Source organism: Cuculus canorus, chromosome 6, assembly GCF_017976375.1.
Source record: "Cuculus canorus isolate bCucCan1 chromosome 6, bCucCan1.pri, whole genome shotgun sequence".
NCBI lineage: Eukaryota > Metazoa > Chordata > Aves > Cuculiformes > Cuculidae > Cuculus > Cuculus canorus.
In genome coordinates this window covers 13,298,461-13,311,474 of record NC_071406.1, presented here as the reverse complement: position 1 = coordinate 13,311,474, position 13,014 = coordinate 13,298,461, and the positions used below count along the sequence as shown (strand labels likewise).

Genomic DNA, 13,014 nt, shown 5'->3' with positions numbered 1-13,014 from the left:
CTTCATTGGCCAATTTCTGGCAATCTAAACAAATTCTAACATTGCAATGAGTCTTGGTGTGAGGAGTTTGCCCAGGTGCCTCAATGCAGTTAATTGTTAGATCTCCATGGACCTTAAAGCAACCAAGCCCTGTGGTGTGGCCATCCTTCACCCTGCAAACTAAGCCAGCAGTCACGGCTGCTCTATGCCACCACTCCAGTCAGCAGCAAAACGGAGCATGCAGCTTTTTAGCACTTTTTCTTTTGACTCCCTATACCTAGATCACTCTGTGGAAATTGAAAAGGCTCATTCATTACTGCTGTCCTTTTCCTGACACTGCAGGTCCCAAGTCCTTCTGGCAAAATCCTGCTGCGCGTTGGCCACAGTGAGTGATATCAGCCCAAGCAGTGTGGGTGATGCTTCCTCCCCTTGGCCAAGGGAGAAGCAAAGTTGGCTGTTTGGATGTTCTTGGATGAGATCACAGACCCTAATACTCAACAACTGCCACTGCGGTTAGCTAAAATCTGTGCCCATCTGCTCTGGGGTTTTGTGCCTGTGTACAAGGAGTTCTGCCAGCTTCAAGAGGCTTCAGGCTTTCCTCCAAATTAGTGTATTTGGAGGGGAAAAAGAAAAGGCTCAGTGCTACAGGTTAGAGCACATTGTCCCAGCAGACACTTGAAAAGTGTGTGTGGCTGCATGGTAGCCCGTCCCCTTGCCACCTACATTTCCATCCTAGTTTCACCCCCCTAGTCAAATAGGACAAAACTTGCCTAAGGCAGCAGAAGTGCTTGCTTGTCTCTGGGAAGCAGAGAATCATCCCTGTGTTTACAGTCTTCTTATTTTTAGCTTTCTTCTACCATCTTTACTTACTTTCACTTTTAATTCCTAATCCACCAGCCCCCCACCCGAGCTCTCCCAGAGGGAGGTGCGCTAGCTCATTGTCTCCAAGGCAAATTTTCAACTCCAGAAGGTTAGATCCCATTCAAAATTGGCCAAATCCCTCCCCTGCCATAGTCTGCTGATCTCTCCATGTCATTTAGCAGCTAGGATCAACTAATAAAGTACAAGATGTAGAAATGTCATTTAGAGTTACATACCCGTAACTAAATAACTTTGTAATGAATGAAAGGCCATTTTGAGCTGATGCCTTGAAGAATAACTTCATCTCCATCAAGAAATAAATATGACTATAACAGAGACAGCCTGCATGTGGCATCAACAAGCCCTCTTTGTGTTTCTGTAGGAAAGACTGACACCAAGTGAGTTGTGTGCTTGCATCATCTTCACCTTATTTTGTTTTAATACTGATGTCTCCACCTCAAAGTATTCCTATGGCTTTCAGTCTGCTTGCAGGCAGCTGCTGGGCCCCTTCTGTAGGAAACAGAGAGCTGAAAAGGTGTTTCTGAGCTAAAAAAATTTGTCTCGGGTTAACTTCATGTATAGAACAAGAACAGTACCTGGTTTTGTAATATAACAGTAATTAATTCTGACTGTTCATAAAGGAAAATTCAGTATTGCCAGAAGAAATTATTTACACATCTTTATATGACAGTGTTTTTCCATTCACCTTTTTTGGAAAGTTTCCTTCAAAAGACATTAAACCCATACATTACTATTTAGAGTTTAATTCAACCCAGGCAATAATGACCCATAAATATTCATGATTTTGTTTTAACATTAAAATAACATCTGTTTCAAAACATCTGCAATCTGTTTTCAATGCTTCAGTGACATTTAAATTAACTGTAACTAATACAATAAACCACTATTAGGGATAATGATAATGAAAGATGCCCTATTAACAGACAGGAACAACATGGAACCGAATGAAAAACGAAACAAGAGGTTGAGGGGACAAACCCAACAGTCAGATACCAAAGCTCCTTGGAACCTAAATTCACCATTATAGGAGAGTTTCCTCTGTGTAGGATTATTGTTTAAGTATCTCAGCTGCTGTGTCTCAGCTCTGCTTGGGTCTTGTTCAAATTTCCACTGCGAGAGCAGTAATTTATGGGGCAGGCAGTGTGACTGCTTTTAACGCGGGGAGGAGGGCGGCGAAGAATCGTGCTCTCCAGCTGAAGGGGCTCGCAAAGTATTTCTGAGCTGGAAAAGCCAGCCACAGCCCGCCCAGGGCTCTCCCAGCCAGATGCGGTTAACAAGTGTATTAACCTCCCTGCCGGCCCACAAGACGCCTCCAGCAAGCAGCTGTGATCAGTGACTGTGCTCACAGGCGCTGCTGTGCTCCGGAACATGGAGTTAACCAAACCAGTTAACTTTCCACCCAAAAGGCTGTTGTTTTCTACTATGATTTCTCTTTTTTCTCCTCCCGTGGTCAGAAGAGATGGCATCATGCACATCTGCATATCATTGCAAGGGGAAAGGGAAGGTTGAGCACATGACAGCACTGAGGAGGAAGGTTCTCATCCTTTGCAGGTGGCTGCCGGTGGGCTGATACTTGGCACTCACCTCCGTGAGACCCATACACACCTCACGCCTACTACGGCACCCAGCTGGAAAGTTTTACTTTCATGGAAAGCCTTGGTGGGTCAGATCATCAATCATAAATCAATTTGTTTAAAAATTACTTAGAGGTTTTGTGGTTTGTTTGGGGTTTTTTTTAAGCCAGCCCTCCCTCTTCGATTTTTCCTACTCCTCAACAAAAATCCAGGAGGAGTTTTTAATCTCCTGGATCAAATGCAGAAGGCCAGAGCAGTAAAAAGCAAGGATTACAGCAGCTGGGTTTGCTCTTTTCTGACCATTTCTTCAAAAACAAAATTCCATGTTAAAATACATTTTTTTCAATCAGAACAAAGCCAGGACTTGCCACATATCTGTCCATCCTCCAACAAAATAAGAGCAGATGTTTACACTGTCAATGACACTTTTCTACCCCAAAATACTTTGGCAATCTAAAGAGGTCATTGCATACGTACAAATAACTCCAGGAATATCCCCACGGGCCCTCATCTTCATTGGCCCAAGCACCGCACCCCTAGCACAAACCCTGTCCCTCGGCTGTGCTCTCAGCCCCTAGCACCAGGCTGGACCAGCTCCTGGTGGGCCACCATGAAGCCATGCCTCTGCGCCTTTCCAGCAGTGACAGGAGTCCATGGAAAGCAGAGCATAAATCCAAACCATTTAAAGTGTGATTAAGACTTCCCCTGATTACTGCTCTGCATGATATTGAATGCTTCGGCTGTTCGTGATTTATTGAAGTAATATATAATATGCTGCATTCAGTTAACAGTCCCCATCAAGCACAATCTAGCTGAATAAAAAAAAAAGAGAGAGAGACAGGGTACTCTAACAGGAAATCTCCCTGGATTTAAGGGAAATGGAAATATGTGCATGGTAATCTGTGTCCAAAGCTTTTAGCACTTCAAAAAGTGCCAGTTGCACTGGTTAAAATCAGCATTGCTCTGATGGTGAATGGTCTCAGTGCCATCCTCATCCACTGCTTCCCTCCATCACTAGCTCCTTTACCCAGACTACTTTTGACGCAGACATTTCATTTTGGGGTTTTTTTCAGCTTTGGGGTTGTTTGTTTTTTCATTTTTATTTCAGAGCAAAATTTGTCTTTCAGGTTCTTTGGCACAAGGGCCACTGCACTGTGTTTTGTGCATCACCAGCAGTGCATCACTAGTAGTGCATCAGAGTAGAAGAGGTGAAACTGGTGGTAACTATAACCTGAAAGGGAATAAACTGAGACTGACATGCAAAAAAAGAAAAAGAGAAAATAGCAGTATAAGCACTCAGTATAGTTCCACTGCTTTTAATGCTTTAGTTTTAATAGCAGAAGTAGCTGTTAGATACGCATGGAAGAGGTTTATTTATTTTCATGTAAGATACTTGATGTATTATCACTCCTTTAGGATCTGATGCAATGAGATACCTCCACAGTGGGCTAATTTGAAGGCATCATCTTCAATTAACAGTGATCTCAATCACAAGCATTCAAAAATAAGGTGGCTGCCTTAGAAATGATAAGATTATAAATCAAATGTTTTATTTGACTTTAGTTTTTGAGGACACTTGCTTCCAAATTCTTGAGTGTTTTTTTTTTTTTGTGAAGGAATAATCATCGGAAATAACTTCTAAAAACCAGCAACAGTGAAAGCAGATCCTCTCACAAAATCACCCCTACACCACAAACTGGGGCTTTCACCAAACTAGATGCAGTGTCCAGAAATCACAAGCATTCTCAGTGCAGTACTCGAACTTCTCCAGCTCATCCAAAGCTGTGTCTGAAAACACACGTGGAGTCTGGTTTCTTTTCCTCAGTTTCTAAAACCGAGGAAACAAAACCCAATGCCAACCCTGATACTGATGAGAAGGACTTTTGTTCAGTTCTGATGTTCTTGCATGAATGTTGCAGAGGTGTTTTCTGCACCACAGCACATATCTGACTTACAGTAACTGTGTGATGGACATCGGTGCCCATGTGTATTTCTCTCCCAGTGAATGTACATTCCAGCAAACAAGGGAACATTCTTGGCATTGCCTTGGCTCAGCTGGCAAAGAGCAAGGCTTCAGCTCATGTCTTCAGTTATTCTTCATCATTCTGGATGCCAGGCAGATGTCCTCCATGCTGACTGCAAAGACACACAGCCCTCAGAATAGAGTCCCTGCTGTCAGATGAGACTCCAAACACACTCTCACCAGCAGAATTCAAGAAAAATCCTATTTACACACCCAATGCCCCCAGCCCAGGGATGCAGATTTGGTCCTGCTAGGGAGTTGGTACATACATGTTTGGGTGGGGGCTGGAGCACTCACTGAGCTCATGAAGACGCAGCATTTGGCTTCCGAGCTCTAATATCTCTAAAGTGCACACTAACAAACAGATTTTTTTTCCTGCAACTAATGTGGGTGCATTTAGATGGGAGGAGCAAAAGTGCAGCCCCAACCTGAGACTAAGTACATGCCAAGTTGTTGAGGTCTTTCTCCAAAATCTAGGAGCCCTAGAACTTCTCTGGAAAATGTCTATAAGAATATTTTAGCATGTTTTCCCTCAGTCTCACTTTCAGAAATGATAGCATTGTTTTAGTTGAAACTTTCCAAATCAAATTAGCCCATTAAAAGTCTGGCAAAGTTGTAGACTGCTGGGCCTTCAAATGGGAAGACTTGGGTAGCCTAGCAGAGCAGTGAAAGTCCCACCTCTGCCAATGAGGTGCAATGCTGCATCCCTCCTGAAACCCAGAGAAGCATCAACAGCCCAGAGCCCAAACATTACAAACCTTAATATTGCAGCATCAAGACTATTGCTATTTCACAGCCCAATAAAGCAAAAAAATGCATATGCAATAAATTGCCTTTTTTTTGTTGTTTTTTCACAGTTTGATTATCCATCGTGATTAGACATTACTTAAAGCAGTGGTGACACTGTCTAATCATTCTTGTGAAATATAGACTTCTCTCTCCACTTCAGACAGAGCCAACATTAATACACATTTATGCAAAGCAGAGCTGGAGCTGTCAGGGGCTAATCTTTACAAGTATGATAAATGATGTTTATTTTCAGTGATGGAACGAAACACCCGGGCTGACAATAATTGTAATAAAAAGGACAGATCAACTTCTATAAAGTGATTGAATTACCAGTCTATTGCATTAATGCCTGATCTTGGCTCTGTCATAAACCTGCTTTAGGTTACCAACGACTGCACATTAGGAAACATCCACCTTCAAATAGACACTCTGCCCTTGACCTGTGGAAATGCAAGGAATCACTGCAGGATGCAGGTTTTGGCTGCTCTTACTTTCATTTGTTTACAGTAAAGTGACATTTCCTCTTCTCAAGGCGACAAAGAAGCATCCTGTGTCTTCTGAGCCTTGCAGCAAAACTGCAAAAGCTCAGCAGCTGCATGTGCCTCTTCAACACACACACTATGCCCAAGTTCCCATGCACAGGGATATCAGTGTATGGGAAACACTGAATTTGCTGCTTGTGCCTGCAGCGCAGGTCAGATTCACCAGCATACACAAGGACCAACACAAGGACTGTGGGTCACCAAACCTCTCTTGAAGCAAAAAATGGAGAGAGGTTGACCTCCCGCACCTACCCAGGTAAGCAGCAGTGTCCTGCACTGGACAAGGTATGACACAGCCCAGAGCGATGGAGAAAAAGAGAAGAGGTGTGCCAGACAACTGGACAAAATTCCCATGTCGCTTATGCATTCAGACTGGCCTCCAGTCCACACATGAGCAGGAGACACCCTCCACATCTCCAGCAAAGACAATTGTCCAAAAGGCATCCTTGGAAGACAGAGCTCTCTTTGCCCGCATCTTTAGTTTTGCAAAGAAGGATATTTTAGGTCTCAGCTTTATCTGTTGGTATTGTCAAATGGGAGCTCTACCCCTAGGTTTCTCTGTGCTTGCCCTGGCTGTGACATGAAGGGGAAAAAAAAAGGCATTTGAAGCCCTCACAGGGCATCCCTTTGTGTGTGTGTGTGTGCTCACAGGTAGTGACAGGAGACATGTTTCAAGCAAACCTGGCTAAAAGTGAGGCTTCTGCAGCTTTCCCAGGCTACGGACTGCTTTAGTCCAGATTCAGGACCCAGCCACAGCCCACTGACTACTGGGCTACAAGAGGAGATGCTGTGCCCTGGTCTACAGCCCACCTTAGCATCTGTGGTATGACCAAAACTGCCCACAAACAACTGTGTCAATTGATTGCTTTGTAAGTAACTCTGACATAGGAAGTAAAAACATTTTCAATTTTCAGAATGGGACAGATGTTGTGGGGAAAAAGAAAGAAAAACAAACAGAATAAAAGTGTGCAGCTATTACCGTGTACATTTATATACATACTCATGTATCTATTTTTCTGTGTTTCCCTCCAACTCGGCATTCTGACATAAGACTGAAAAACAAAAAGCGAAGATAAAAATGGGGTTCAGTCTCTCACAAAACAATATGCTGGAAACGCTTTCATTCAGGTCAACTGAAACATTTGTTTATGGGTTTGGATTATTTCTTTTATAGGTTTTCCATTCCATTTTGTTTATATTTGATGTCTATTCCGTATTTTGAGTATTCCATGTTACTATTCCAGTTCACTTTTTTGATTATTATTCTGTTTCATAATTCATTTTGCATTATTTCATGTAAGAATTTGTACTGTGCACAGTAGTGCCAAACAGAATTCATTTCAGACTGAAAACTTGAAATGTCCCATTCTGACAGATGACTGCTGTGAGTTTATTGAAATGAGTTATTCTGATTTTTTTTTTTCCTCTAAACTTATGTCTGTCCAAATTGACACACTCCCATGGGATAGTTCAATTTTGGCAAAGCAGCATTTTCTGACAGCAGACATTAAGCAGGAAATTTTCAACTTTTCTCAGACGTGTATTTGTTTGCATATGAGTGTGTGGTGCCACAGGACAGGACTCCACAGGGACTGGGAACTGATGACCACAGCACGGGCTGGACAGTAGGAGTTCTGATCACAGCCCGGATGACAGTTCCTGACTCTATCCCATGGTACTTCTGAAGGTCCTTATAGATTATATATTGATTTTGCCAGCAAAATAAGACAAGTAAACATAGTTGATCTAGAAAGCTGACTCACATTACTGAAGAGCATTCCCAGCATCAATTCCTTTATGAAATAAACCTTCTTTCTGCTGGATTTGGTCTGTCCCCAGCATTGCTGTTACAAGGTTTCATCCTTTGCAGTCCTACCTGCAGTCAGAAATGCAACAGACCAACCTGCAGCATGGCTGCTGTCTGCAGACCTGGGACCATCTGATATAAAGCCAACAGATGTGGCAATTTCCTAGGATGGTTCTTCAGCCTCTGGAGGGCATAGGAAGAGAGGAGGAAGATGGACTCTGACCTCCTCATTCAGCTCAGGCTGTATGAAGAGGCTCAGGTTTGGAGGCACTTCCAGCAGATGCATCAGAGAACAGCAATACATGAGTGTGAATATCCCTCATCCTACTACTGCAAAGGGTGATGAAAGCTCCTACCCCTAAGCTTCTTTCCCTCCCATTTGCTAATCTGAGCATTGAGATTTTTCTCAATACTCTGCTGCTAAGGGGGTCACGTGTATAGCATATGCATCTCATAAAGAAGTCAGAAACCTCTAAATTACATCATACCCCAATTTTACACGTCACATAATGCTACATATTCTCTGGGGTGAACTATTGTCAGACTGAAAATCAACCTTACCATTGGCAGATTTTTTTTCCCCCCATACAGCAGTGATAAAAGATCCGGCACAAACTCCTGATCATCCAGCATTGCCTGTGCCTACACTTTGATGGCAGAAGTGCTTGAGGGCTGAGTCAGAACTGCTATAGCTGCTTTTGTCACATCTCACACGTCAAAGAGGAAAGGAAGGTGCCATCATCCAATAATGTCAGCAAGACATGGATGTCCTCAAAGCATGGCAACCCCCAAAAGTGCCAATTGTTAACCCAGCTGTGCAAAGTGCAGGTGTTTACCTAAATGAAAGAAAGACTGAAGGAAAAAAAAAAGAGATATGCATCCCCTTGCTCTGTGACAGCTGTCACCAGCAGGGTGACAATTTCTATGCCCTGCTCACAGGCTGCTGAGATGCAAAACATGGGCAAAGTGGCAAGAAAACATGTGGTATTTTCAGAGAAAATGCTCAAGTTGTTTTCTTTGAGCACCAAAGCAGCCAGTCTGCATCCCAGTGCTGCTCCAGGCAAGGGAGGGATAGGGCCAGGGTTACAAGCCTCTCTGGCACTTTCCAGGAGGAGAACAGGGAAACCAAAATACTCTTAATTCTTTAAATAAATTGGTTTTTGCCATACCAGTCAGCTTCTTACTTTTTTCTGTTTTGTTTATACCAATCAACCCGCAATGACCACCAGGAAGAGGTAATGGGATAGCAGAAACTGTTGGCCTGGTCCTCTCAAATCACAGGACTAAATCCCTGAACACAGAAGGGGTCCCATTTCAACACCAGGTGCTGGTGAAACGTGTTCTTGTCCCCAGCTCCCACTTTGATGCTTCCAGCGGGAGCTACTGCTCTTGCAGCTCTGTGCAAAACAGCCTGACCCGCTCACATTCAGTATGTTGCTGGTCTGAACCGACCTCTGTGGGTTTTGCCTGGGGATGAGGAGGAGACACTTGCGTAACCTGCTCCCCCAGCAGGGCTGCTGTGACCCTGGAAAATTGAAAAGGAAAAAGCAGGAGGAGGCAGAGCATAGAGACCTCTTTAATGGCCAGGGCATCTCACTGCAGCAAAGAGCAGTAGTATGAGACTGGAGGAGAGCAAAGCCAGGGTGTCAAGCATTGTGCAGTGGAGAGGTCACACACAGGGTGTTTACCGGGATTGCCAGAATGGGGAAAGAGGTTTCTGGTATTAGAGAGCATCAAAAGGCAGCACCATGATAAAAATTGTGCAAACAGCAGGAACATTTCTTTAATAAGTCTCTAGACAGATAAATCACAGCTTAAGGAGAGATTGCGGTGCTGTTTATTAGTCATTTGTGCATGATTTGCTCACACCATTGGTAGTGGAATTTCTTTTTCAGGTATTTAATTTTCATCAGAAATGATTTGTGTGCTGCACAGCAGTTCATACTGACACCATTGCCCTGCAGTGTATGGGCACCTGTAACCAACCACATACAGATGGCTCCAGCCTGGAAGAAAAATGCTGACGGTGGCCTCCTAAAGGAGAGGCCCCAGTGGTTTAAAGGCATAAATTTTACGTGTATCTTTCTAACTTTTCAAAGCTGTTAGGTTTCCTTGCATGGCTGAGCAATATCCACCAAGTAGCCTTTAAGCTAGATTCCTTATTTCAAGCCACTTCCACATCCCAGATTCACACTGGGAAACAATAGGCTAGATGGTAATATGTGACGACACACAGAACGAAGGAGTTAGAATGCTGGTAAAAAGAAAAATGAGCAGAAATTATTAAACACACACAAATTACATTTTAGAAGGCTGAGTTAAATGTCAGCGTAATTTGTACCTGCTGTCAATCCAAGGGGTTAAATCAAAACTGAATTTTCACCTGTATGTAACAACCAGCAATACAGCAGTGCTATGACTAAAGCAACATAGCAGAAGCTCTACAGCAGTTACCGCTGTATAGGTGAGATCTCCCTATTTGGTGCCTCTCCAGAGCATATATTCCCAGATTTGGAGAAGTAACTAGCTGTCTTTCAGATACTTGTGAGACCTATTGGCTTGTTTGTCATTTTTGGGCAATTTTTTCATTTCTGCTAGCAAGAGACAGCAAAGCAAGATCTTGTATGGTAGCCAGAGGCTTTCAAGATCTCCAGGACAAGTAACAGCAAAGGTTACTTACTTGGAATAGTTTAACTTATTTGCAAATCAAAATAATCCCCATTTCTTGTTCTTCTGATAGTTCAATATACATTGACTTCTTCACTCAAAGCCTCACTCGCCAGAAGAAGCTGTAATTCAAAATGTTTGGATTTTGGAAGCCATTATCTGAGAAGCATGAAGAACCCCAAATTAACACTGCACCATTGTGTAAAACTAATTTTTTACCTTATTCAGACACACAGAGAAATTCAGTCACTAGTCTACTCTCTGCCCAAGTCCTTGAACTCGCAAGAAACACTAGCAGATGTTCATTAGTGCATTGGTAACTAGAGAATTGAAGGCACTTGTTCACTCTGTATGTGATGAATAAATGTTGGAAAGTTTATGATGGGGAATAGCGCTTTTAGTTTGAGGCCAACTGAACACACTCGAAAAAGTGTGTGAGGAGCAAGGGGGACTTATGGCCAGCAGTTCTGCCATTTTGTTCCCATTACTATTAAATTATATACGTGAGCTGCCAAAAACCTGGGGGTATCATAACAAATAAGAAATATTTGGGTGAGATTAATGATTTTTTGAGGTTTAATAAATGTTTGGCTGCCTATAGATATGTGTGTGACGCCTTCTTGCTCCCTGGCACCAATAAGAGCCTGGACATCACAGTCATTTCACAGACCAATGGCCAAGAAGAGCAGGGCTGTCACGAGAGCTTTGCAAGCACCAGTATCACTTATGGTCACAACACGCCTTCCAAACTCATCTTCAGGTTTGCACTTACTTGACAAGTTCAGGAAGTTTTCCTGCCCTGCAAATACCTCTCCATGGCCCAACTCCACCACCAGTCCTCCAAAATCCAGCAAACCTCTCCTAAACCCCTGGGTACCTGTCACGTGCACCAACCAGCCTCTTTAGAAAGGAAAGAGGTACTTTCCTTAGTGTTAAACTGAGCTATGCGTTTCCCAGTTTGGCCTGGGACTTCAAACAAAGTAACACTGCAAAGAAAAAGCCTGAACTGTGCAAAAGAACAAAAGTAACATACGGCTTGGTGGTGGAGAAATGGCTTCACTCTGAAAACCTCAAATGTTTAAGCACTTCTTGTTAAAGTAATTAAAAAAATGCCCCTCTGGTCCAAAAGGAGAAAAGCCAATACTTCTCCCATGGAAGCTCTCTGGGCCAGAGCTCTCGCTGAATGTGGGAGTGAGCAGCTCCGTTCAGCCTGTTAGTGGAAAAATAACTGAAAGTGGTCTGTTGGAAGCGGTCTCCACACACCCAGGCATGCAGACACATACACATATACACAGAGCATGTGGGTCTGACTTAATTATAGCTGGCAAATGCAAAGGTTAGATATGATTGAGAATGATGCTTGACAAAACTATACTCTGCGAAGGAAAACTCAGTTTCCCAGATTAAAATAAAGCAGACAGTGGCCACATCTGGATTTTTTCTTGCTCTCACATTACTCTGCATTTTCTGGTTAAAGCTGAGATCTCCCCAAGAGAGTCTTTTCTTGTGGTATTTCTAGCTGGGACTGGACACACCACAAATCTCATGAGAAAGTCTTTCCTTCCAAGATTCATGAGCTGAAGGCTCATGAAGCACAGATAGTTCAGGGAAGTGACTGACTGTGTGGATGCTTTCCAAACTCTCAGCCTTTTGGGAGTCCAGTAGCCTCCACAAGAATACAAGGTCTCATCTCACCCTCTTCCCACCAGCATGGACACTTGATGTTACAACTGTCTGGAAAGTTCCTTACTTCAAACAATTAAACAGGGAAGAGAGAAGTCTCACAGTGTCAGAGCAGAGCAGCAGGGCTTGGAGGTCTGCCTGACTGCTTCAGGGTCATAAAGCAGCCATCTCCCCACAAGTGCTGATGTAGTTGGTAACATACTAAAAGGAGAGAGGCACTTAGAATCGCCCATCTGCTGGTTTCCATTGCCAGGGAACACCAAGCTTTCTTTCACGCTGGAAGGTGAAAGACATCCAGCAGGGGCCTCAGACCTCCTCTTGCAGGAGAAAAAACGAAACGTTCCACCCCAGTCAAGTCTGGATCTAATCCATCTCCATAGCACACACAGAGAAATCATCTGAGAAAAACAACACACACTGCACTGCTTCAGAGCCCTCTCCATCCAGGTTCATGCACCTACGTGCTCAGTCTCTGGATCACCAGAAAGGGTATGATGTTTTGGAAGGCATTTATCTGCCTGTGGGACGCTAGGATCTCATTCCTGCCCAGCCACAGATTTGATACCTGACCCTGGATAATCTACTTAAATCATCTGTGCCTCAGTTCCCTATCCATAAAAACAAGAAGGAGAGAGAAGTAATGATATTTCCTGGCATCCCTTGGATGCTGTGAAGATTAATGCATTAAAGAACAAAGTGCATCAAGATTTTCCAAAGGAAAAGCAAGTCAGAAGGTCAGTATAGCACTGGGAAGGAGTGTGTTTGGACACAAGTTTTGTTTATTCCATATTGTTTGTGTCCAAGGGAGATTTGAAGGTTAAAATTAAAGCAGAGTAAGTGCATGTCTGTGCTCCAGAACAGACTGCTCAGTGTGTGGGCACATAGGAATGCTTTTAGGAATAAGAGGTTTGAAGACTATTGTGAAAACTGTGGTCAAAAAGAAGTGAAATCTACTGAATCCTCCAAGGAGCCTTCACTGCCAACCCCTCAGTGATCTTGTGGGCAGAGCTGGTGGATATAGACTTCCTTGTTCTTTGACCCAAATGCGAAGTATGGAGCTGCATAATC

General features: G+C 43.4%; 1 long non-coding RNA gene across 1 annotated transcript in view; it reads right to left on the bottom strand.

The window, feature by feature from the left end:
• Nucleotides 1-3,616: 3,616 nt before the first annotated feature.
• LOC128852518 (uncharacterized) overlaps nucleotides 3,617-13,014 on the bottom strand; it is a 44,988-nt gene continuing 35,590 nt past the window's right edge. Inside the window, exon 3 of the long non-coding RNA XR_008450399.1 lies at nucleotides 3,617-4,571. This is a non-coding gene — a long non-coding RNA (uncharacterized LOC128852518). The remainder of the gene's footprint in view (nucleotides 4,572-13,014) is intronic.